General features: G+C 41.8%; 1 long non-coding RNA gene across 1 annotated transcript in view; it reads right to left on the bottom strand.

The window, feature by feature from the left end:
* LOC129022111 (uncharacterized) overlaps positions 1 to 20,950 on the bottom strand; it is a 195,283-nt gene extending 174,333 nt beyond the window's left edge. Inside the window, exons 1-2 of the long non-coding RNA XR_008496229.2 lie at positions 20,641 to 20,950; positions 1,359 to 1,458 (exon numbers count right to left, since the gene is read on the bottom strand). This is a non-coding gene — a long non-coding RNA (uncharacterized LOC129022111). The remainder of the gene's footprint in view (positions 1 to 1,358; positions 1,459 to 20,640) is intronic.
* Between the last annotated feature and the right edge of the window lie 6,090 nt (positions 20,951 to 27,040).

Here is a 27,040-nt window from a genome sequence, read left to right as displayed (position 1 = left end):
TACCCATTGAACAGCCAACAAGATAAAGCAATGCTGGGCCATAAAAACAAGTCCCTATAAATGCAAAACATTGAAATGCACAGAGTATGTTCTCTAACATGTACCCTAAAACTTAAAGTATAATAATAATAATTAATTAATTAAATAAATAAAATAATTAAAAAATGGTATAACCTAAGAAAATGATATGATTTCTAGAAAACCTTAAAATGGTTTGAAATTTGTTAAAATGCCTCTAAATAATGTATATCAAAGAATAAATGACAAGGAAAAATTGAAATTAGATCTACTGAATAACAAGACAAATAATAAAATACCAAAATTTTAGGATGCTGCTGAATTGATGTCTAGAGGTAACATATCTTTATATATATATATACATACTTAAAGGAAGGTTTAAAATCAGTGAACTGAGCTTTCGACTTAATTAGCTAGAAAAAGAACACGTTTAACTGAAGGAAGTTAAATAAAGAAAGTGATTTTAAAATGAGTGGTAGTCAAAGAAATAGAAAACAAAGAAACAATAGAGAAAATCAAAGGTCAAAGTTTGGTTCTGTGAAAAGATTAATACAATTTACAAACTTCTATTAAGACTTATAAGAAAAAAGGAGAACATATAAATCACCAATATGAAGACCGTAAGAGGCAATATTACCAGACACTCTACAGACATTAAAAGAATAACAGGAGGAATGATGTTTTCTCGATAAACTTAATGAGTCAGATAAAATGGAAACATTCTTTGAAAAACACAGCCAACAAAAATGACACAAGAATTAGTATATCTAAATGATCAATATCTTTTAAAGAATTTGAATTTGTAATCAAAAACTTTCCAACAGTTAAATATCATCCCAGATGACTTCACTGTGAATGCTATCCAATGTTGGAGAAAGAAAATACTACCAAATGTATATTCTTTTAAAGAGGAGAAAAAGGAAGAAGGAACAGTTCCTCCATTTGTTTTAGGGCAGCATAACCATAGTAGCAAAACATGACAAATCAAACAAATAAAATTACAGACCAATATCTTTCGTAGTACAATCGCAAAATGTTAGCAAATCAAATATGGCAATATATAAAATTTATTATAACTGAATAGGGCTTAACCCAGGAATTCTGGTGGTTTCAACATTCAAAACTCAATTGGTATAACTCACTACATAAATGAAATTAAGAAGAATAACCACATAATTATTTCAATAAATGCTTAAAATGTATTTTTATGCATTTATTGAACTTGACAAAATTCAAAATCCATTATTTAAATAATTTTTTAAAACTCTCAGCAAAATGAGAATAGCAGAGAAATTTCAAAATCTGATAAAGGACATCTATGAAAAACCTAAGGTTTATACTTTACTTAATGGAGAAGGACTGCTTTCCTCTTCATATAAGGAACACAGCAAGGATGTCTTCTCTCACCAGTTCCATTGAACACTGTACTAGAGGTCTTAGCTGTTGAAATAAGAAAAAATAAAGAAACTATAATCACTGAGAAAAACAATGTATATCTGTCCCTACTATAGACATAATTGTGTAAATGTAAAACAATCAATAGAATCCGCAAAGAAAAACTACTAGACTTAGTTGAATTTAGAAAGGTTACAGAATATAAATACACCAAACTCAAGTGTATTTCCAATATACAAGCAGTAACAATGGGAAAACGAACATTTTAATATGTATACATATATATTTACAGTGGCATTCCAAAATATTAAATACCTAGAATAATCTAACAAAAGATCTGTAAGACCTCATCACTGAAAACTATAATACAGTCATTTATCTCTTAACAAGGAGGATACCTACGGAGAAATGGGTCATTATATGATTTTGTCCTTATAGAAACATCATAGACTATACTTACACAAACCCAGGTGGTTCAGGTTACGACACACCTAGGCTATATCTGGTAGAGCCTATTGCTCCTGGGCTACAAACCTGTACAGCATGTAACTATACTGAATGCTGTAGGCAATTGTAACAAAATGGTGAGTATTTGTGTATCTGAACATATCTCAACACAGTAAAATATGGTACTATATTCTTGTGAGACCGTTGATTATGCGGTTCATCATTGACTGAAACATTGTATACAACCCAAGTGTATGTTGTATTGTAATAATACAAATTAATTTTAAAAACTAAATAAATGCTCACAGCCTGATAAACTAATATTGTTAAGATGCCTATTCTCCTCAAGTTGATTCATAGATAAAACACAATCCCAGTGAAAATAATATCAGGTTTTTTGCATCAATTGAAAAGCTAATGCTATAATTTATATGCAAATTCAAAGGATCTAAAATAGAATAATCTTAAAAAAACAAAGTCACAGGACTTATAATTTCTGCTTCAAGGTTTACATAAAGTTATAGTAATCAGGATGAGTTGATATTGGCACAAAAATAGAATATACCTCCATCAGTGGAAAGAATGAAAGGTTCAGAAAGAGACCCATACATGGATTTTTGAGAAAGGCATCAAGTCAACTCAATGGAGAAAAGAAAGTGCTTTAAACAAATACTGCCGAAACAAATGGACAGCTGTATCCAGGGGAAAATAAATGCTTGACCTCGCCTTGCTCCACTCCAAAATAATAATAACAATAACATGTAATAAACTGAAATGTAAAAGCTATAGCCATAAAGCTTCTAGAAGAAAACATAAAAGCAAAAAGGAAAAATGAAGGTTACATGGGATTCATAAAAAAAATGTGCTATTTAAAAGACACCATTTGGCAAATGCATACACAACCACAGAGAAGAAAATATCCATAACACATTTGTCTAACAAAGCACTCATATCCAGAATGTTTAAATGACTCCAAAAAATCAATAATAAAAAGACAAACACTCCAATTAAAAGAGTGGGAAAAAGACTTTAACAGGCACTTCACAAAAGAAGACATAAAATGGCTAGTAAGTACATGAAAAGGCATTTAACCCCATTAGTCATTAGGAAAAACTAGATTAAAGCAAGATACGATTTCACATTCACTAGTAAGACCAAAGTGAAAATGACTGACAATACCCTGTGTTGGCAGGAACACAGAGTGATAGAAACTCTCATATGCTCCTGGCAGGAGGGTAGAATAGCACCTTGGAGAACTTTTTGGCAGTTTTTCTATAAAAAATATACAAGTCCCCTACAACCCAGCAAGTCTGCCCTCTTGAGATTCACCTAAGAGATGAAAATCTGTGTCCATCAGTTCTGCTCTGATTTTAGTTATTTCTGATTTAAATAGAGACACAAAAAACCCTTCAAAAAATAAATGAATCCAGGAGCTGGTTTTTTGAAAGGATCAACAAAATTGATAGACCGCTAGCAAGATTAATAAAGAAAAAAAGAGAGAAGAATCAAATAGATGCAATAAAAAATGATAAAGGGGATATCACCACCGATCCCACAGAAATACAAACTACCGTCAGAGAATATTACAAACAACTCTATGCAAATAAACTAGAAAATCTAGAAGAAATGGATAAATTCCTCGACACATACACCCTCCCAAGACTAAACCAGGAAGAAGTTGAATCTCTGAATAGACCAATAACAGGAGCTGAAATTGTGGCAATAATCAATAGCTTACCAACCAAAAAAAGTCCAGGTCCAGATGGATTCACAGCCGAATTCTACCAGAGGTACAAGGAGGAGCTGGTACCATTCCTTCTGAAACTATTCCAATCAATAGAAAAAGAGGGAATCCTCCCTAACTCATTTTATGAGGCCAGCATCATCCTGATACCAAAGCCTGGCAGAGACACAACAAAAAAAGAGAATTTTAGACCAATATCCTTGATGAACATTGATGCAAAAATCCTCAATAAAATACTAGCAAACAGAATCCAGCAGCACATCAAAAAGCTTATCCACCATGATCAAGTGGGCTTCATCCCTGGGATGCAAGGCTGGTTCAATATACGCAAATCAATAAATGTAATCCAGCATATAAACAGAACGAAAGACAAAAACCACATGATTATCTCAATAGATGCAGAAAAGGCCTTTGACAAAATTCAACAACCCTTCATGCTAAAAACTCTCAATAAATTAGGAATTGATGGGACGTATCTCAAAATAATAAGAGCTATTTATGACAAACCCACAGCCAATATCATACTGAATGGGCAAAAACTGGAAGCATTCCCTTTGAAAACTGGCACAAGACAGGGATGCCCTCTCTCACCACTTCTATTCAATATAGTGTTGGAAGTTCTGGCCAGGGCAATTAGGCAGGAGAAGGAAATCAAAGGTATTCAATTAGGAAAAGAGGAAATCAAATTGTCCCTGTTTGCAGATGACATGATAGTATATCTAGAAAACCCCATTGTCTCAGCCCAAAATCTCCTTAAGCTGATAAGCAACTTCAGCAAAGTCTCAGGATACAAAATCAACGTGCAAAAATCACAAGCATTCTTATACATCAATAACAGACAAACAGAGAGCCAAATCATGAGTGAACTCCCATTCACAATTGCTTCAAAGAGAATAAAATACCTAGGAATCCAACTTACAAGGGATGTGAAAGACCTCTTCAAGGAGAACTACAAACCACTGCTCAAGGAAATAAAAGAGGATACAAACAAATGGAAGAACATTCCATGCTCATGGGTAGGAAGAATCAATATCATGAAAATGGCCATCCTTCCCAAGGTAATTTACAGATTCAATGCCATCCCCATCAAGCTACCAATGACTTTCTTCTCAGAATTGGAAAAAACTACTTTAAAGTTCATATGGAACCAAAAAAGAGCCCGCATCGCCAAGTCAATCCTAAGCCAAAAGAACAAAGCTGGAGGCATCACACTACCTGACTTCAAACTATACTACAAGGCTACAGTAACCAAAACAGCATGGTACTGGTACCAAAACAGAGATATAGATCAATGGAACAGAACAGAGCCGTCAGAAATAATGCCACATATCTACAAGTATCTGATCTTTGACAAACCTGACAAAAACAAGAAATGGGGAAAGGATTCCCTATTTAATAAATGGTGCTGGGAAAACTGGCTAGCCATATGTAGAAAGCTGAAACTGGATCCCTTCCTTACACCTTATACAAAAATCAATTCAAGATGGATTAAAGACTTAAATGTTAGACCTAAAACCATAAAAACCCTAGAAGAAAACCTAGGCATTACCATTCAGGACATAGGCATGGGCAAGGACTTCATGTCTAAAACACCAAAAGCAATGGCAACAAAAGCCAAAATTGACAAATGGGATCTAATTAAACTCAAGAGCTTCTGCACAGCAAAAGAAACCACCATCAGAGTGAACAGGCAACCTACAAAATGGGAGAAAATTTTCGCAACCTACTCATCTGACAAAGGGCTAATATCCAGAATCTACAATGAACTCCAACAAATTTACAAGAAAAAAACAAACAACCCCATCAAAAAGTGGGCGAAGGACATGAACAGACACTTCTCAAAAGAAGACATTTATGTAGCCAAAAAACACATGAAAAAATGCTCACCATCACTGGCCATCAGAGAAATGCAAATCAAAACCACAATGAGATACCATCTCACACCAGTTAGAATGGCAATCATTAAAAAGTCAGGAAACAACAGGTGCTGGAGAGGATGTGGAGAAATAGGAACACTTTTACACTGTTGGTGGGACTGTAAACTAGTTCAACCCTTGTGGAAGTCAGTGTGGCGATTCCTCAGGGATCTAGAACTAGAAATTCCATTTGACCCAGCCATCCCATTACTGGGTATATACCCAAAGGACTATAAATCATGCTGCTATAAAGACACATGCACATGTATGTTTATTGCGGCATTATTCACAATAGCAAAGACTTGGAACCAACCCAAATGTCCAACAATGATAGACTGGATTAAGAAAATGTGGCACATATACACCATGGAATACTATGCAGCCATAAAAAATGATGAGTTCACGTCCTTTGTAGGGACATGGATGAAATTGGAAATCATCATTCTCAGTAAACTATCGCAAGAACAAAAAACCAAACACCGCATATTCTCACTCATAGGTGGGAATTGAACAATGAGAACACATGGACACAGGAAGGGGAACATCACACTCTGGGGACTGTTGTGGGATGGGGGGAGGGGGGAGGGATAGCATTGGGAGATATACCTAATGCTAGATGACGAGTTGGTGGGTGCAGCGCACCAGCATGGCACATGTATACATATGTAACTTACCTGCACATTGCGCACATGTACCATAAAACCTAAAGTATAATAATAATAATAATAAAAGAAAAGAAAAGAAAAAAAAAAAAAAAAAAGAAAAAAAAAAATCTTAAGGACGTTCCCCCCAAAAAAAAAAAAAAGAAAATCTGTGTCCACAAGAAGACTTGTACAAGAGTGTTCATAACAGCCTTGTTTATAATAGTTCATAACTGGAAACAACATAAATGTCCATCAACAGATGAGTAGATAAACAAATTGAAGTATATTCATAAAATGCTTCTTGGCAATAAAAAGGCAAGGACTACTGCTAATACACAATACTATGACTGAGTCGCAAAAATAAAGCCATTGCCCAAAGTAGGCATTCTGTATGCTTTCATTTGTATGAGATCGAAGAACACAGCTAAACTCATCTGCAGTGACAGAATCAGAAGGTGCTTGCCTTTCTAGACTAAGGGTATCAACTGGAAAGGACACTAGGGAACTTCTTGGTTGGGGGTTTCATGGCAAAAGTATTCTATATCATGCCTTGGGTGGACGATCACAGGCGCACACACCATTGACAAAATTCATTGAAATAGATACTTAAGATGGTAAGACCTGTGCATATTATTGTTCATAAGGTAATCCTTTATTATAAAAATATTTTTAAAATAATATCTAATATCTAGATGCTGAATGGATAAAATTTAACAGAGTTTGCAGGACTGTTGGCAGGTGAGTTTGGAGACTACTGCCATGATCCAAACCGTTCAACAATGTAAGCTGTCAAAGAAATTCCACTTCTATTCATTCTAGCCTTTTGGGATGAGCTCAACCTTCTTTACTGGAAGCAAAGAAATGGAAGTCGATCCTTGCTAGAAAAGCCACCCTTCAAAGAATGAGATCGCCCTTCTCCCAGTTTCTTCCCGCACAATGATGCTGTGAGCGTAGGCCACACAATGTTCCACTTTCTAGCATTACAATGTTTTGGGGTTCACCTCACATGTGATCACTAGAATGCACTCATTCTGAAATCCCCTCTTCGTAACTTTTTCATTTTTCAATGTCTTTCTTGAATCTGACAAATGATCATTCTCTTCTATGAATTCAACACATTTCCCACCGTCATTTCAAAAGTGGAAGGGAGTGGTAGTGAGTTCTCTGTCTCTGGGATGATTCAAGTAGAGTGTGAACAATGATGTGTCTAGGGAAATGAGAAATGGTGAGGGTGAAGCTCTTAATGGAGGATGGGGGATAGGCTAATCACCTGGGTCCCTTCCAACTATAAAATCTCTACTTTTTGGTCAAAGTCTTGATAAATGTTAATACAGTGTAAGAAATAAAAAAACAGTTAATTTATACTTAATTTAATTAGCTAAACTTAATTGTACCCTGCATGTATTTTGTTGGACCAGAGGATAGAATTTTATGCATATCTACTCTGGCAAGAAACTCTGAAATTCTCTTTGATCCTCTGCTAATTTCGCCGCTACAACAATTAGCCGTTGCTCAGTTGCTGTAACTTTCAGGCACAACCTGATGTTGGTTTTAATTACTTAACCTAAGACCAAGGCAAAATGAAATACCCACTGAGTCCTATTCCAATTTCAGTTCATTTAATGCAAAATCTACTGCTTGCAGACTTGGACTTCATTCTCTGAATTAAGCATCACACATTGTGAGGCATTTAAATATTAGTTTCCTCTTTTCTTCAATTCCCCACTTATGACCTTTCACAGTTATCGTTATTAATTAGCCCAGCAGTCACTGCTTTCTATCGTTGTGGCTCCTCTCTGTAAGCCTCCCTAGTGGTCCTTCTAGGGGAACCACACACATCCAGCGTGGGGTTCTAAGCACAGTTAAGTCCAGCTGAACCGCGTTTCCATCCTCAGAACAGAAGTCTGGAGCTTTTGGTTCTGTGGTGTCAAGGCATCACTGTAGGTAGTTCATGCTTTACATCTTCCACCTTAGGCCCCCTCTCTAACACCAGTTAAAGGGTTTTCTTTAATCTCAGGTGATTTGCATAAGTGTGGATATGAGAAGCAGGAGCCAGACTTTACTTTTTGTTTCACCCGCAGCCAGATCTCATGACCACAGGTGATGGTGTTGACTGGAGTTCAATACTAATCTGGCTTAATGGATTTCTCGAGTTTACTTCATTTTTTTAATTCAAGCTGTAGCTTAAAAAAGAAAAAGAAAGTTTAAATGGCTCAATGCAATCAAGTTGCTGCATCATTCAATCCCTATCAACAAACTGGATCTGTTTATACTTTGCTTTCCCTCCTGCTGGTCACCTGTACATTATGTCAAGCAGTAACCGAGGATCAAATTTATTTCCAAATGATGGCTAAAAGGGAATAGGTAGACAGAGTTTTCAGATATCTATGTCTTTTGATAGTCTGCATAGTTGCCTGAAGAAAAAGAAATATAATTCTCTTTATTTTTTAAAGCAAAGAGAATAGGGAACACAACACACATTGATGCTTCATAAGAAGCGTTTGCCCTAGTTTAGAAATCCAAATTTCCTCCCACTTCAAGTCGGGAGGATCACTTTGGTGCCAATTATCAGATAATTGGAATCCCCAAAGATCCTATTTGGGAGCCATGTGGGCTTTACCTTATTGTTATTCTGGAAAGGCAAGCTGAGGGAAGAAAAGGTATGCTTTCACAATTCACGAAGACAAGTCATATATCTAAGGCATGGGTTGTGTGTGTGCACACACTGCATACTAAACATTCGGGGAACACGTTTGATCTCCACATGACCGGGCACATTGTCCTGTCGAGCCAGATAGAAAGTAGCTCCTGATAATGGAGAAGAAAGAAACTATATGCAATACATGGTCATGGGCATAGAAATTGGGGCTGTCCTGGAGGTCACACACAGCTTCAGTTTTCAGTCTGCAAGTGAACTGGCTGAGCAATCCCAAGCAGTCTCAGCTCCCAAATACAGGAGGCCATCCTATTCAGAGCTTCTTCCCTTGGAATTGGCCACCATGCCAAGAGAAAGAACTATCTACTTTAGAACTGCTCTTGAGGTTCTGAACTTTGGGGCAACCCAAGCTTTTCCTTGCCCCTGGGTCATCGCACCTGCCAGCCATTCTATAAACATTTAAGTGCAAATGATATATCAGTCTAAGGCAAATTTGTGACTGAGGTCATCATTCCCCAGACCCCCGTGTCAGCAGTCGCCCACTGTGGGGGCTGCCTTTGGAGGCTGCGGTCTAGTCTTGTTAGCAGGGGTGGATCTGTACAAGTCTGCGGCAACTCAATTCTTGCCTCCCAAAAGAAATACAGCCAAGGGACAGAAGGCAGGGTGAGAGACTGAGGCAAGTTTTAGAGCAGGAGTAAAAGTTTACTAAAAAGTTTTAGAGAAGGAATGAAAGGGAGTAAAGTACAGTTGGAAAGGGCCAAGCAGGTGACTTGAGAGATCCAAGTGCTCTGTCTGACCCTCGACTTGGGTGGGGTCTTGTATGACATGACTCCAGGGTCCACATTTCTTCTTCCCTGATTCTTCCCTTGCAGCAGGCTGCTCCCATGCACAGTGGCCTGCTCCCATGCACAGTGGCCTGCCAGCACTTGGGAGAGGAGCATGCGCAGTGTGTTTGCTGAAATTGTGTGCAAGCTCATTTGAGACACTCTTCCCTTTCCAGGTAAGCATTCCTAGAGGAAGGTCACATACCATTTAAACTCTGCCATTTTGCCATTTAGTGCACATACTTGGGCCCACTCATGCAGCTCCTGAGATCCTATCAGGAAGCTGATCACCAGCTTTGGATGTTTCTTATCTACTGGAAGACAGCCTTTCCCTAGTGCCAGGCATGGCCAGTTAGAGACAGCTTAACAACAACCTGGCTATCACCTGATGGTCACCTGACATCCCTGGGGCAGGGGGCCCTCTTCTGCCTTGCTCATGTCTGCCTAAATACCAACTCTAACAGTCTGATGTCCCAAACGTCTTATTATGAAAGGACCACTCCTGCTCCCTCTCTGGGTTTTTGAACTTCCCACTCCATCACAAGTGTCCTCACTCTCCATCCCTCAGCCCCTGCATCTCTGAGACTTTCCATGCTTACTCTTTATGCTGCCCCCGGCCTCACTCTCCACCCTGCGGCCCCTGCATCTCTGTGACATTCCACGCTTATTTTTTCTGCTCCCCCTGGCCCCATTCTCCAAACCCTTGGCCTCTGCGTCTCTGCGACTTTCCACGCTTTCTCTTCCTGCTCCTGCCTGGCCTGTTTTCTTCCATACTGCTGCCCCTTTCCTCTTTGTCTTTGTATCTTGTCCTGCTTCTCCCTCTCTGTGTCTGTCATTCTTTATTATTTATGAAACAGATCCCCAGAGTGCTCTCTTCACAAAGAAAACTGAAGAGTGAGGTTTCTCTCTGCTTTGAATGTTCGGCTTTCTCCTTCTGAAATAGGACATAACTCTCTGGATACCTCGGATACCTGGATACTAGGATACAAATGGCCCACCATTTCATAGGGTTTCTGAGTGGATATTTTAAGACCATGTGAGTACAAAATAGTCCACCCTTATGCAAATATAGGAAGTATTAATTTTAAAGTCATCTAACAGGATTGACATCCTGAAATTATTTTTCTAACAGGTCTTTATTGCTCACTTATTTTTGCTCTGCAGTGCTGTCCATGGGGTGGGGAAAGGGCCATAGAGGTGAATGATGCACGAAAGGGTCATTGTTCTGACCTGGCCAAGCCTGACCTTCAGATGGACCATCAGCAAAATTCCCACAGATTGGGATGGTCGCTATAAAGGGAAAATGCAAGGTGTCTTGATGAAGAATATAATGGGGGCTACTTCACATCAGGTGATGTGTTAGTCACTCAGGCTGCCATAACATAATATCACAGACTTGGTGGCTTAAACAAAAGGATGGATTTTCTCATAGTTCTGGAGGCTGCAAGTCCAAAATCAGGTGCCAGCATGGTCGGATTCTGGTGAGGCCTCACTTCCTGGGTTGCAAATGACTACCTTGTCACAGTGTCCTCTGTGAACCAAAAATAAAATTCAAAGTCCCCTGACTGAAGGGACCCTCCTCTTGGCCAAGGGGATTTCAAACTAAACTGGTTCAGACCATGATGGGAAGTGGGTGTCAGACATGCCTCCTTATACCCTCCTCCCCTGGAATTCAGGCACAACTGACCAGCTTTAACACTAAAATGTAGATCTTAAGACTGACAGAAGAAAATCCATGTAGCAATAAGATACCAAATTCCAACCTGACTCTAGTAGAGCGTCACATGTCAGATAGCAGGCCCTGAAAGAAATCAAAATATTTTCCCCCAGAACATATTTCATTGACATATTTTGGAATGGCCCTGCAAAGCTGTCTGTCATGGGGAAAATCTACATTCTGTAGAGAATCCCCTTCCCTTTCCAGGTATTTTCCTAACCCGGGAGAGATTTAACTAAGAGTCTGGTACATTTTAGCACCTGATAAAAGACATTTACTATTAATATCTATTTTCTGAGGCCTGCTACCTAGAGGCTTCATCTACATAACAAGAAACTTGGCTTCCACAACCCTCCTTATCTTAGCATTTCTTTCTGCTGACTTCAAGTCTTCAGGCAGAGCTTAACCCTGTCAACCAACTGCCATCAGGAAATCTTTCAATCCACCTATGACCTGGGAGCCCCTGCCTCTCCAGGCCAAACCAATGTACACCTTGCACATATTCATTTCTGTTTTTATCTATAATTTCTATCCCCCTAAAATGTATGAGATCAAGCTATAACCCAATCACCTGGAGTACATGTTCTCTGGACCTCTTGAGACTATGCCTCAGGCCTTGGTCACTCATTTGTGGCTCAGAATAAATCCCTTCAAATATTTTACAGAGTTAGACTCTTTTTTGTCAAAACCCCACAGAGCCTTCCCTCTGTGCATGTCCCTGGAGGAAGAGAGTGCATGAGCTCCACCATTAAGTCTGCAGATTCACAGACCCCTCTCTTTTGACCTCATTTAACCTTAATTTCACTCATGTCCATGTAAAGAGACCACCAAACAGGCTTTGTGCGAGCAACAAGGCTGTTTATTTCACCTGGGTGCAGGCGGACTGAGTCCCAAAACAGAGTCAGAGAAGGGTAGGGCTGTTTTATAGGATTTGGGTAGGTAAAAGAAAATTATAGTCAAAGGGGTTGTTCTCTGGCAGGCAGGGGTGGGGGTCACAAGGTGCTCAGTGGGGGAGCTTTTGAGCCAGGATGAGCCAGGAGAAGGAATTTCAGAAGGTAATGTCATCAGTTAAGGCAGGAACAGGCCATTTTCACTTCTTTTGTGATTCTTCAGTTACTTCAGGCCATCTGGATGCATAGGTGTAGGTGACAGGGAATATGATGGCTTAGCTTGGGCTCAGAGGCCTGACACTTAATGACCTCCTAAAAGCCCCATCTCCAGATGCTGTAACATTGGGGGATTAGGGCTTTAGCACATGAATTGCAGGGGTGGTGGAGGGATGGGGAGTAGAGACACAATTCATTCAGTAACAGGTGGTCAAGAAAAGACTCTCCAGGATGGTGACACTTATGGTGAGACCCGAAGAATGAGAGGGAACCGCCATCTGAAACTCTGGGGAAAGCCCACTGCAGAAAGAGGAACAGCAGGTGAACACGGGGAGAAATAAGTTGTAGAGATTAGCATTAAGCATTCTATTTCACATTTGTTAAATTTGAGGCTTGTGTGACATCCAAATGGATCAGTGAAGCAATGGAATAAAAGAATGGAAAATCCAATAGTAATATAAATAATTTATTCCTTGCCAAAGTACAACCATCAAAGGTTTCAAAGATACCTACGTATGGCTTTCCATGGCTGCCCTATCTGGATCATTGTCTTAACCGCTTGGCCATCATGAAACAAGTCATTTGGGTGTGGAGGAGGATGGAGAATCAGTTGGCAAGCACGGAGCCAGGCTAGCTTCAAGTGCAGCCCAGAGAGCCAGGTGGAGGAAATCAGCACCAAGACTTTTCCCAGGTGAAGCACTTCATCAGGCTTATCAGAGGAAGTGTGTTTAGGGGTTCATTAGAGAACACAATTAGTCAAAACAAATTCTTCCTGTCTGGGAAGCCACCAAGTCCTTAAAAAAAAAAAAGCTGTATGAGCATCCCCAGTGGCCAATTGTGCATCCAAGAAAATGCTGCTGTCACCATCTGAGTAAGTTTCATTAAGTCCAAATGCCTCAAATTGCCTTTTCTTCCTGAAACCCTCAGGTTTTTAATTCCCTGAAATCCACTGTCTTTGACTTCCCACTGCACACAGTTGTTTAGATAAATCCATTGAAGATCTCTGCTCACAAAGCATACGATTCTGGAGAAAGGAAGAGACGCTTCCCAAACCCCATGAGAGGCCTCACCCACTTCCTGCGAGAAGTTCAGAAAAGATCCCTCTGTGTTCTTGGTATCAGAGAGTGCCTTGAGACATCGAGAGGCACTGGAGATGTTACATTAAATCTCACGTATAAACAGAACGCATCCGATTTTAATTGCTTTATTCCTTTCAACCAAACAAAACATGTATAAGCCTTAGCAGGCTGATAAAGGCCTCCAGGCACTGTTTTAACAACTTGCATATAATTTGCAGTTTGCAAGCACTGGTGAGGACAGGGCTGCTCAGGGCAGAGGCTCTGTTACAAATCCTGGAGGTGAGGTTGCCAGGAGGGGAAGGAGGAGTGGGAAAAATTCTTATTACTTTGATCATGTATTTTAATCCCAATATATTGAAAAAATACACTCATTTTGTAAAATAATTGTGTCGATGTGTTTTAATACAGCATGTTGTTAAAGTTATTTATACATTCCTGGGAAGATAAAATCTAGGGACTAGAAGTCAGTCATTCAAATAATATGAAAATATTCGGGGCTCATTTGATGACAGTGTTTCAAATATTGGACCAAACAAGAAGTGATTCTCCCAACTTCCTATGATCTTTACCCCTTTATGTTACTCCAACAAGTGCTGTTTTGAATTAATTCCATCTCTCATTTATTATCTTGTTACCGGAAAAAGGAGTCCCAATCCAGACCCCAAGGGAGGGTTCTTGGATCTTGTGCAGGAAGGAATTCAAGGTGAGTTACAGAATACAATACAATGAGATCATTTATTGAAAGCTACTCCAATTACAGAGTGGGGATCCTCAGGAAGTGAGAGAAGGAACATATCATCCTTGTTTTAAGTTTTTCTTCCATAGCAGTCTTATCTATGCAAAAGCTGAGCTAAGCTATGACTATGTGCAGAAGGGCTGATAGCATGACAAAATTTATTATTCTGCTGATTTAAAGAAAACTGTCTTTGGCATTTTAGTGCATATGTACATCAAAGCATAATAAGAATTATCTTGAAGGCATATATTATTATGTATATTGGGCCATCTGGACATTTTGTTGTCACAGGAGTTTGTCCTTGCAGTCATTGTAAACTGCTTCCTTAGCCATAAACATCTTATGGCCATGGGTTGTGATTGGCAAGGAATGCACCTTGCTGGTTTTAAGATGGCATTAATTCTAAAATGGTGTCACCTGAGCTCTCCTGGGCTCCTGTTTCCCGAAAAAAATCTCATACAAGGGAATGGAGAAGTGGACACAACGTTTCCTGGGAAAAAACCATAAGTCTCTTGTTCAATTAGAAAATGCTAAAAATTGGGTTTATCTATGTAAATTATGTCAAAGAGTTGACGGATGACATACATTGATATATTCATGAAAGGGGGCATTTTTCCTTTACTTATAAGGAAGAGAGTTTAGGTTTCAAGTTTATATGTAAAGAGCTTGGAAGTCATCACTCCAGTCCTTCCAACAAATAAAAGTTGGACAAATTGAAAATCAATAACCTTTCTTGAACCTACTGGAGAACTGAGTTCACAGTGTGAAACAGAGCTTATAGGAGGCCATTGTTTAGGACTGGCTTCCTGCACTAGGCCCTGGGCAGACCAGAACGGAGTCAATGTACTGAGGGCTACCTAATGAAACTGAACTTTGAAATGAACCAGTTTTCCTAAAAAATGGGAGATTCTGGTCAACCTGAGTCAGCATAAGAAAGTTTCCTTTGTTTTAGTCCCATAAGGAAAATATCTTCAAAATGACCAGTCAGCATAATAAAGTTTTCTTTGTTTTAGTCCTACAAGGAAAATATCTTCAAAGTGCCCAATCTGCTTTCTGTTTCTGCTTTCTTCAGCCCCTTTATGCCCATGAAGCCAACCTCCTATGCTCGGCTCGTTAGAACACAGACTCTATAGAATGAGGTGTTGACAAATTGCAAATAAAAGCCCATTAAGACCTTTAAGTTTGTTGTAAGTTTGCCTTTTGACAACAGGGTAAGTCACTACCCAGAAATCTGGAATCTCTCCATCTCTGGATGAGTCCAGAGAATCACAGCTGAGCTCTGCCTCTCTGGAGCAGAAGCCGCTGTAGATATAAACTTGTAGGAACAGTTAGATGATCAAGTTGACACATTTCTATGAACGGAATGTATGAGACTGAGGAAGGCAATGTAAGACTGGGCACTTCAGCCTTGGGGAGACCCCATGCTTTTGTGGATTTTATCTCCAGGAGCCCTTCAGGTTCTGATGGTGAAGATCCTGGAAAGAGCTGCTCCCAGCTTTGGCAGGGAAAGGAAGAGTATTCCTTATGAAATACACCAGAGCCTTCTCCTTCCCCTGGAAGGTCCACTCTCCAGGGGAAAGACTTCTCAGCCTCATTCCAGCCTGGGGAAGGGCATTTTCTACTGCAGCTCCCTCCAGCCTTCCAGTCTCACCTAAGGCTGGGGGAAACACTTGTGAAGTCACAGGCCAGACACAGAGCCCCACAGAAAGACTGAGATTTAATTTGATGATTATAGGACACTCTCCTTCCCCTACAATTTACCACCTCATCAACAGGGCTTCAGTATAACAGCAGTGAATTACAGTTGAAAGAGCTCCAGACAGAGGCTTTGAAGAGCAGGACTCAAGGTCAAGAGGCGAGGCTTCTGGCACCTACAGCAAATATTGAACACAGCCCAACTCTGAGCCAGATGGACATAAATCCTCACATTAAGGCCTGTTGACCTCAGTTCCTATTGCTCTGAATTATTAGCCAGATAATTTAAAATAATATGGTTAGTATGTTAAGGGTTCCAGTGAAAAACTAGATAACATGCAACAACAGATAAGTAATATAAGCAGAGTGATGAAAATACTAGGAAAGAATCAAAAGTAAATACAAAATATCAAATCACTGCAAAAGAAATGATGAATGCCTTTGATGGGCTCTTCAGTAGCCTAGACAGAGCCAAGGAAAGAATCAGTGAGCTTGAGCATGTGGCAACAGAAACTTCCCAAACTGAAATGCAAAGAGAAAAACATATTTAATAAAAAACAATAGAATCCTTAAGAACTGTAGAACAACATCAAAAGGCTTTATGTATGTGTTATTGGAATACCAGAAAGAAAGAGAACAGCACATAAGTGTTCAAAGTAATAATGGCTAATAACTTTTCAAAATGAATGATAGACCCAGAGAACTGATAAATACAAAACAAGCAACAAATAAACAAAAGTCACAAACACACACCCCTAGATATATTATGTTCAAACTGCAGAAAACCCAAAGACTAAGAGAAAATCTTGAAACAAGACAAGGGCCGTGGGAGAAACCTCTTACCTAGAGAGGAGCAAAGATAAGAATCACAGCAGACTTCTCATCAGAAAACACACAAACCGTGGGAGGATGGAATGAAACATTTAGTCTTGAAAGAAAAGAAAGAAAACCCTTTGTTTATCCAGAAAGATCATCTTCAAAAGTAAAGGAGAAACAAAGACTTTCTCAGACAAACAAAAACTGGATGGAATTCACAGCCCATAGACCTGCTCTGAAAGAATTGTTGAAAGTTCTACAGGGAGAAGGAATAAGGAAAAGGTCAGAAATACAGATCTCCATAAAGAAAGGAAGGGCGTCATGAAGGAATCATGAAGATAAAATATAATCTTTGATCTTTTTTATTGATCTTTAAAAGGCAATCATTTAAAATGACAGGAACAATTTATTGAGTGATTATGGCACATGGAGAAGTGGGGTGAAGGCAACAACATCCCAAGAATTTGAAGGAGGAACTGGGAATGTTCTGTTAGGTGGCATCTGCACTGCCTGTGGGGGGCACAGTGTTATCTGAAGGTGACTCATTGGTAATCGAGGAGAAGGGTCCCCAAGGAGGTAGAGTGGCTTGGTAACCGGGTGGATGCACCAAGCATGGATTAGCAGTGTGACTGGAGCCAGAGAGACGGGGGCTCAGCCCCAATCTCACTCACTGTGCCAGCTTCAATAGGGTTTTCACAGCTTTTACTCTCAGATATCTCATCTCAGAAATTAAAGCTATCAATAGTTCCTTTGTAAGTCTCTCTGGAGATTGAGATAAGGCAAGTAAAGCTGTCCACATAACACCTGGCACAGGTAAATCGCCTACATATGGGAACTGTTATTATTTCAATTGACAGCTGTGGCGCTCAAATTGTGGTTCCCCAGACCAGCAACATCACCTGCAAATGTGTTAGAAATGCAAATTGTCAGCTCTCACCCCAGGTCTGCTGAAGCAGGAACTCAGTGAGTGGGTCCAGAAATTTGTGTTTTAACAAGTCTTCCAGGTGTGCTGATGCTTGCTAGTGCACAAGAAGCTCTGCTTTATAGAATGAAGAAATTACTAGTGAGGCCAAATACTGAATGGCAACTCTGATCAGCTGGCTTCCCTGACATCAAGATCTAACATCATAAGTAGCTCAGACAACAGTGTTGTTAAACACACCTATTATTGATCACATTCTACCTTCACTATCAGAGGCAGCTCAATGCTTGGCACATAGTAGGTCCCTAAAAAAAACTCAAGTGAATCAATAAGTTCAGGACCACAGCTCTCCCCATGTAACCTCACTATTTGGATAAAGAAGGCAGAGCGTCCAGCAGCTTCCTGCTCCAAATTGCCTGTGTGCTCTGCTATCTGATGCCAGCCCCATGAACAAGTCAGAGTTTGACTCCTAAATATAGGACTAAGGGGATTGAGATTTGATCCTACAGCCTCTGTTTTCAAATGGGATAAGGCTGAAAGGCCACATGACTCCCTTCATATGTGATTCAGGGAGGAAAGAAAACTAGAGCTAAGATCCCCAATTTTTTTGTTGTTCTTTGTTCCACGGTTGTGCTGAACCCCTATTAAGCTCAATAGGAAGGCTGAAGAAGAGACCCAGAGCTAGCAACCAAGCCATGGGGTTTTATTAGGGGCTTATGTGCAGGGAGAGTGTTCAATGGTGGTGGGCTGAACAGGGAAATCGCCTTATGTACAGAAATGCTCCAGTGGTGGCAGGCCGGGCAGGAAAACTGTAACCTCTTCTGAACAGCATGCCGTGTACATAGCATTTTCACTTAACACCCTCCTGGTAACCTCCACCTGGCAACCTTCATCCAATCCCAAACTCAGGGCCTCAATCCCCTGAACGGCCTGCGTTCCACAGAACAGGCCAGGGGCTCAGATGTTTATCATAGACATAGAATGAATCTCCGGGTTGGCCACTCCTGGATTCCCTAGCGCGGAACACACATTTAGGCGCATCTGCCATACAGGGTCATTCTAAGGGTATGCTGAAGTTATTACTATCAGGTGCATTTACCCTACATCCCCCTCATGAACATTAAAATGCTGAGGTTTCTTGATGGTAATTTTTTGTCCATTCATAATTTTGGTTTAATCATTGTTAGTTTTTGATCAAGCTCTGTGGGGCCTCTGTGGCATGTACAGTGCTGTGCTGGACAAGGCAGGGGACTAAGAGAGTAACACACATCCCCATCCCCTGGAGAGCTGGAGCCCTGCCCAGGAGAGAGAAAGGGTGTAGACAGCCTCATGACGATGCAGAATGGGGAACAATTGTGTCATAGCAAAGGCCCACGCATGATGTTAGGGGTGTTTAAAGGGCAGAAAAGAAGTCTGTTCCAAGAGCAGGGAATCAGGGAGGCTTCACACAGGAGCTGGACACCAGAGCAGCTTCTGCCAGGGCCTCCTGGGAGACATAGTGATCTGGCCTCTCCAGGAGGATGGAATGTCCCACCTGAAAACCATGCAAAGAAATGAATGGTGAAACAGACAGCAGGTCCCCTTTGCCTATTACACTAGCATTAAAATGTAGTGGACATAGCTAGTGCTGGCAACAGTGTGATGAAACTGGCATTCTCATCTATTTCTGGAAGCATCTGGCAAACCGCCTACTGGGAAGATAAGCTTTTGGAAATCATCAGTCAACACGCGTGAAGCGCCATTGTCAATGTTTGTGTCATCGGCCCCAGCAATCAGACATGTGGAAATCTGTCCTAACGGATGTTGTTGTTAGCAAAAGAAAAACAATATTCTCCTCTGGGTTCGTTTCCCAACAGATGGAAGCAATACAGGCGTCAGAGAATGGCCACCTGAATGAATAGAATACTAACTGCTCAGTGTTGAGTAACCTTTAAAATAATTTTTCTGAAGAAATTCAGCCACCTGCAAACAAAAATCTTAAGGTATGTTAAATTAAAAATCATGTCTCAGAATTTTACTGAGGACAATTGCAAATACTCAACAAGTAATAAACCTTGGGCAAAGATACTGGAAGGAATTACAAAACAATAGTGCTATCATTAAGACGGTGTGGTTGGTTGTGGTTTTTATTATATATTTTCTCTGCTTTTCAAATGCTCTAAGATGTTCTTACAGATAATAGTTGGAGAATGCAAAATATTACAGAGAGAGAAATGAGAATGAAAGATCACCTCCTTATCGTGGAAGTGGTAATAAAAATAGTCACAGGACCTTCTCATTGCCAGCAGCACTAGCCCTCATGTGAACTTTATTTTCATTCTTTTCTGTTACTGAAAATTGGTATCCAAGGGCAGTTAAGTCTCAGGGGCATCCCTTGACCTCAGGCTGTAAGGAAGCCCAGCACCAGGCTGGATTTCTGAAGCTAAGCAACAGGTTCTGAGGTAGGTCAGAGAAGGTGGTCATAGCCTCACTTTAAGGAGAGCAAACTTGCTAAATAGATGGCGAGAACAAGCCCCCTGCGGTGCACAAGCCGCATCCCAGGCTCGTGGTTAGACCATACTGCACCGAGGAGGTCAAAGAGCGAAGGAAAAATCCGCGAATTCATCCAAGTGCAGAAACCCAAGATGAGTGTCCTTGGGCTGACCTGCGCTCATTAGAATACTAAAGAACTGAGTGGAGATTTACGATGCTAATGAGACATGCGATGTGTGTACTAGCATGCACAACCACAGCACACGTGCCACCAGGAGACAGCCCAGAACATGCTTAATGGCAACACCTCTTCCCAGCCCTTCATGAATAATCATGTAAGACCCCCATAAAGGGGCTTTCCCCAGTGTCGGCCAGCACTGCCTCGCCTTTGAGCGGCCGCTCCGATCAGCTGGCAGAGTGCACTTTCGCTGTGCAATCAACTCCCTTGCTTACCTTTACTTTGGACGTGCTCTCAAGTTCTTTTGTGTGGCGAAGTCAAGACCCTGAACCGGTCCACCGGCAACAGTTCTTTCGGAGCCCCTTAACCACAGGCCCTGAAAGCCGCTGAGTTAAGTCTTTAAACTGCGGGAGAGCCTGGGAGCATCCGAAACGCAAAACGGCTCCCAGTGGATAGGGAGGCAGCACACTGACCGGAACCCGGAGGAGGTTTGCCCGTGAGCCTAAGTCTCCACGCACAGTGATCCGGGCACCGGGGCTGCCGTGTGGCAGGTGAAACCGCGTGTGGTGTGGATGTTTCTCCAGCTGTGTTCTGTCGAGCCCCTAAAAGTCTGGCCTGCATTGAAAGGGCCTCCCCAGTGTCCTCGTTTCTGTTCAAACAGAAAAGTTCTTATTTTCTGTATTTGTGGTTTTTGCTTCCTCATATAATTTCGGTTGCACAAAGCTAACAAATATTTGAAAACCTCTACTTAATCGTATAACTAAATGCAACATTATCTTTTGCTTATTTAATAACTATTGTAATATTTATTTTCTATTTATGTTAATAGTGATAATAAAAATATAGCTTGGAGTGAGAGAAAAGCTTTTCTCTCTGTTAACTATCACTACATCATTTAACTACCACTAGCTATTCCTCACAACGGTTTCTAAAGTGTAAGCACCTGCCACCTCATTAGCCTCAAAGTTCCACAATGCCAGGGACTCTTTGCCTTAGTCTCTGCTATGTGCTCAGAATACCCAGCACATACTAGGTTTGAACAAAATGCATTTTGGAGAGTGGATGCTGCTGCCACCTGGTGACAGCATATCCACATTTCATGCTTAGCACTTTGATTACTTAATGAAATTCATGAGGAATGGAATCAGAAAGCCTAAGACATGCATCTGTGTGATAGCAATCTCACTTTCCTCACTTAGCTTTTTCTGTTTCCCTACTCTGCAAAGATTGAAGACATCTGAGTTTTCTCTGGCCCCATCAGCTGCACCTGCCCTGGTGGCATACACTTGAACCTCCTCCGTGTGGTATTAGGTTGGTGCAAAAGTAATTGCTGTTTTTGCCATTACAACTGCATAAACTGCGATTACTTTTGCACCAACCTAATAATAGGGCTTGCCCCTCCAGAGGATAGAATCTTCGCTTGTCACCTTAGAACTTCTCACACAGAGCACTGCATTCATCAAATCCTGGTCTCAGCCATCCTCTGGGCACATGGAAGGTCATGCCCATAAATCAATGCCTCAACCAACATCTGGTCTCCCCTTCTGCCATTCCCTGTGTCCCTGCCCTGGCACCAGGCATTTGCAGATGCAGGGGGCAACATCATTTAGTTAGCTTCATCTGGGCAGGGAGGAGCATTATTAAACATGAGAGATAGCTGTTGGCTCATGGAAAAGATTAGTTTTAAGCTATTTAAGGCAAAGCAATAAAGGATGTGGTTTCCTCCTCTGACATGCTTCCTAATTTATAGATTCATATGACATCACGCTGGATTACAAAGCCACATTACTCTGATTGGTAATATTATGCTATCCTAATTCAGTTTGTATAATTATTTAATTTTTAGGACTGCTCTCAAATATTAACATTGTGTTCGGTAGAGGCCAGAAAAAATTGGGAACATGCATCCACACACGTCAAGAAGTTTAATTGCTAGAATAATGCAGGGCAATTATTGTAATGAGAACAAAGCCTCATGTCTGGCATATACATGTGGCTGTGTCCAGCCCAACTCCATTGAAGTGACAGTCACTGAACTCAAAGCTCCTCAAGGACAGGGGCCGTGTCACCTTCACAGACATGACTCATTGCTGGTGCTCAATCAGGGTTGAGCTGACTTGACTTGAAGCCAAACGAGGACAAAGAAAGATCAGGCAGTCCTGAAAAAGTCAAGGGTCTGAGAGACAACATTCGCTGTTGTCCTCGCTGTTTAATTCTCTGAGGTCCATTAGGAAGTAGGTAGGAGCCAAGTCATCACAGCCACTTGGGCCAGTCTTCTGCACAGATGGGGAAGGCATCTGCCCCCACAGTGAACGCTAGGCTTACCTGCCTCCTAAATCTCTCTCCAGGCTAACTTCCATGGTTATTCAAATCCCTCTATTAAATATTCAGACCTCCAGCCCCTGGACCTCTATGGTCCTCCTGACGAAGCTGGAGCTGTGATTTCTCTGCGCTTCCATTTTTCATCTGTAAAATGGGGCCATAGATTCTACTCCACTGTGTTGAGAAGCTACTGGAAACCAGGCTGCCAAGTGCCTGATGCAGTATCTGTCTTCAGCTGGCCGCCACACAAAGACAGTTTCCTCTTTTCTAAATTACATCCAGACTTTTAATCATTTTTTAAAATTTTTATGGGTACACAGTAGGTGTATATATTTATGGGGAACATGAAATGTTTTGATACAGGCATGCAATGCACAATAATCACACCATGGAAAATGGAGTATCCATCTCCTCAAGCATTTGTCCTTTGTGTAACAAACATTCCAATTATACTCTTAGCTATTTTAAAATGTACAATTAAATTATCATTGACTCTACTCATCCTATTGTATTATCAAACACTAGGTCTTGTTCATCCCCATGTCCACCCTCCTCACCCCTACAACCCTTCCCAGCCTCTAGTATCCATCCTTGTACCCTCTATCTCCATGAGCTCAATTGTTTGGATTTTTGGATCCCACAAATAAGTGAGAACATGTGATGTTTGTCTTTCTGTGTCTGGCTTATTTCACTTAAGACGATGACCTCCAATTCCATCCCTGTTGTTGCAAATGACAGGTTCTTATTCTTTTTTATGGCTGAATAGTACTCCATTGTATAAAGTACCACATTTTGTCCTCTTATTGTTTTTCATCACTGCTGAGAGCCAGTCCTATCTGCTGCTTTTCCAGGGTTTCCTAGGAAGATGCCCACTCTATGTGTTAGACCAGAGGTTTAAGTTAACATGGTCCATGGACAATCACAGCCCATGCACCCATGGCAGGGCCTCAGGTACCTGCATGTCACCAACTTCTTACCCCAGAGGAGATGCCCACTCTGGCTGGGAAAGTTAAACCAACATCCACGCACACATCTACCCAACAAATACAGACAGAATGCCTACCATGTACAAGTGTTAACCAAACACCTGAGAAAGAAGCATTAGGTTAAGAGAGACTCTATTTCCACAAGCAGTTTGCAAACTGGGGAGAGGCAGCCTTCAGTACAAAACAAAGGTGGGCCCGGAGAGAACCAAGAGAGTGGTTTGTCTTTGATAGAGAAAGCTCCCACCCAGCTTCCCACTCTGGGCCACTTATGCAATTGCGGGATGTAAACTGCTCAGTTCTGATTGGCCAATGCTGTCACAGTCTATTGCTTAGGTCCAGGAGGAAAATAAGGTTTTCCCACAGCTACTGATTCAGGTGGCACGAACAAGAAAAAACAGCCCTGAATGTCCCTAAGTTACACGGCAAAGGTGTGTGTTTTCCTGGAACACAGAGTATGTGTGTGACCTCTAGTCAGCAAATGGCTGCTTGGCTCTATTTGGAAACTAGGCCCAGTTAGATGCTCAGGAGCTGTTTCGGAGAATGGGCTCTTTCAGGGTTCACACAAGAAAAAACAACTAGCAAAAGGGAGAAAATATTCCTGCAAAGTCTACTTTCTAGATTCTCTAGGAAGGTTGTTTAGTCAGGGTTCTCCAGGGAAACGGAACCAATAGGAGATATTATATATATATATGTGTGTATATACACACACACACACACACACACACACACATATGGGTGTGGGGAGATTTACTATAAGAAATTGACTTGTGGCTGGGCACGGTGGCTCATGCCCGTAATCCTAGCACTTTGGGAGGCCGAAGTGGGCAAGATTGCCTGAGCTCAGGAGTTTGAGACCAGCCTGGGCAACACGGTGAAACCCCATCTCTACTAAAATACAAAAAATTAGTCAGGCATGGTGGCGTATGCCTGTAGTTCCAGCTATTCGGGAGGCTGAGGCAGGAGAATCACTTGAACCCAGGAAGCGGAAGTTGCAGTGAGTGGAGATCACACCACTGCACTCCAGCCTGGGTGACAGAGCAAGACTCCATCTCCAAAAAAAAAACAAATGAAAAAAGAAAAAAGAAATTGACTCGGGCGGTGATGGAGGCTGAGAAGTCCCACAGTTTGCCATCAGCAAGCTGGAGACCCAGGAAAGCCCGTGGTATAATTGGAGTTCAAAGCTCTGAGACGCAGGGGAGCTGAGGTGTAAATCCTATTGTGATAGCAGGAGAAGATGAGATGAGATGTCCCGCCTCAAGCAGGGAGTCAAGAAGAAGGGCAAATTCCTCCTTTCTCTATCTTTTGTTCTATTCAGGCCCTCAACAAATTGGGTAATGCCCATCCCTGTGGGGCTGGTCAATCTACTCTGCTGAGTCCAGCAACTCAAATGCTAATCTCTTTGGGAAGGCTTCTCACAGACCCACCCAGAAGCAACGTTTAACCTGGGCACCCAGAGGCGCAGTCAAGGCGACACCTAAGATCAACCACCACAGAGGGTGAAACCGTCAAGCACTCTAGGAGTTTGGTGTAAGGGTGAACCCCCAATCAAGCCAGGGGTCTTGTGTAGTAAAAGGAGGATGCCAGACTCTGACCCCAAAGTGTCTCATTTAAAGATCTGAGATGGGCTCCAGAACATTCTATGTGCTCACAAGCACCTCTGCTATTTCTGACTCTGTTGGTCCAAGAAACAGCACAAGACTGTGAGCTCTTTATGAGCTGAAACCAGGCCCCAGCTCTGTCCCTGAAGGGACAAAGCACAGTGTGTGGAGATAGCAGGTGTTCAGCGTCTCATTTGTGAGATGAAGCGAAGGCATCGTGAAGGAGTCTGGAAGGATGGAACAACTTTGCTAAGGGGAGCGAGAGTGAGGTCAGGAGTAGAGGAGAAACAGGAAATGGGAGTTCCTTTGAGAGCTGTGAGAACTAAATTCATGCTGGGAAGAGGTGGAGAGGATTCAGAGAAGTGGCTTGCTCTGGCGTGAAGGATCCTTCCAAGGAGGTCAGGATTATAATGATCTCATTACTAAATTGGAATTTGCCTGCCAATAGACCCTACTCATCTCAGACAGAGAAGGAGCTCCACAGCAAGCAGTTGCGATTGCACATTAAATATTTAACAGATCGCCTCTTGAGCAATCATTTGTGGTCATAATCTGGCTCTGTCTACGACCACATCACAAAAATGCTCATGTGAAAAGAAACGTGGGTCCAGGAGGTGGTTTCTTAGTTCAATGCACAGATCACTGGTGGCCAAACTCCACACAAAGGTGGATCTCCCCTCGCCACAGCGTCTTCTGCAGTCTTGAGTCTCCAGCCTGAACTACTCCATGAGACCAGGCCCAGAGGACACCCAAAGCCTGGGGAGCCCAGGAACAGAGGTGTCCCACCTTTGCCTCTAAAGGGACCTTGCTGCCCATGCCTCCCTCCCCACGTGGGGGTGCTGGCTTCTCACTGCTCTCAACATCGGCATTGTCCTGGCCCCGACCTCTGCCAACAGGCACACTGACTTCGGCCCTTCCTGCCTTCCTCACACTTTCCATTCTGCCCACCTAATCCAGGTACAGGTGCTTCCTACCTGGAGGAGGGGAAGAGCCTCACTTGCTCGCTGTGCCTGTCACATGCCTTGCTGATGGTTTGCCCTCAGTCACCCAGGAGGTTCCATTTAGGAGTCTTAGAGCCTCCAGTGACGCTGCACTCAGGGTCTCACTTTCCATCACCAGAAATTCATCTTTAGGTTTTGTATTGCCTTTGGCTATTTTTTTGTAAAGTTCTATTTGAAGAGAGAACTCTGAGGCCAGTGCTTGAAATCTACTAAGATAAAATGCCATCTCCCTAGCCTGGCATTCAGAGCCTCTCAATGACTCACCCCTGCACACACCTCTGCACGAATCTGCATCTCAGGTCCACCTGGTCACCCACTGTCACCAACACAGATTTGCTTTCATCCTACTATGCTTCACTCACATTACCTAATTCCCTCAGCCCAACGGACCCTTTTAAAGGATGTAGCAAACCAGGTCACCTCTCCTGTTAAATCTCTCCAGTGTCTGCCCTCACCCACAACATGGCCAAGGTTCCCATCACCAGTAACGGCATGTTGACAGCAGGAGCCCAGATATGATCACGGGCCTGCCACCTCTGTGGGCCTCTCCCTGAACACTCATCACCCCAGTCCAACCATGAGAAAGACATCAGTCAAACTCAAACTGAAGGACACCTGGCCAGGATGCCTAGAAACCATCAAGATCATCAAAAATGAGAAAAGTCTGAGACACATAGCAGCCCAGAGGCGTCTAGAGACATGATGACTAAGTGCGAGGCGGTGCCCTGGATGGGGTCTTGAAACAGAAAAAAAGACATTAATGAAAAT

This window comes from Pongo pygmaeus, chromosome 21 (assembly GCF_028885625.2).
Source record: "Pongo pygmaeus isolate AG05252 chromosome 21, NHGRI_mPonPyg2-v2.0_pri, whole genome shotgun sequence".
In the NCBI taxonomy this organism is placed as follows: Eukaryota; Metazoa; Chordata; class Mammalia; order Primates; family Hominidae; genus Pongo; species Pongo pygmaeus.
The sequence above is the reverse complement of the archived record's forward strand: the minus strand, read 5'-3'. Positions and strand labels throughout refer to the sequence as shown.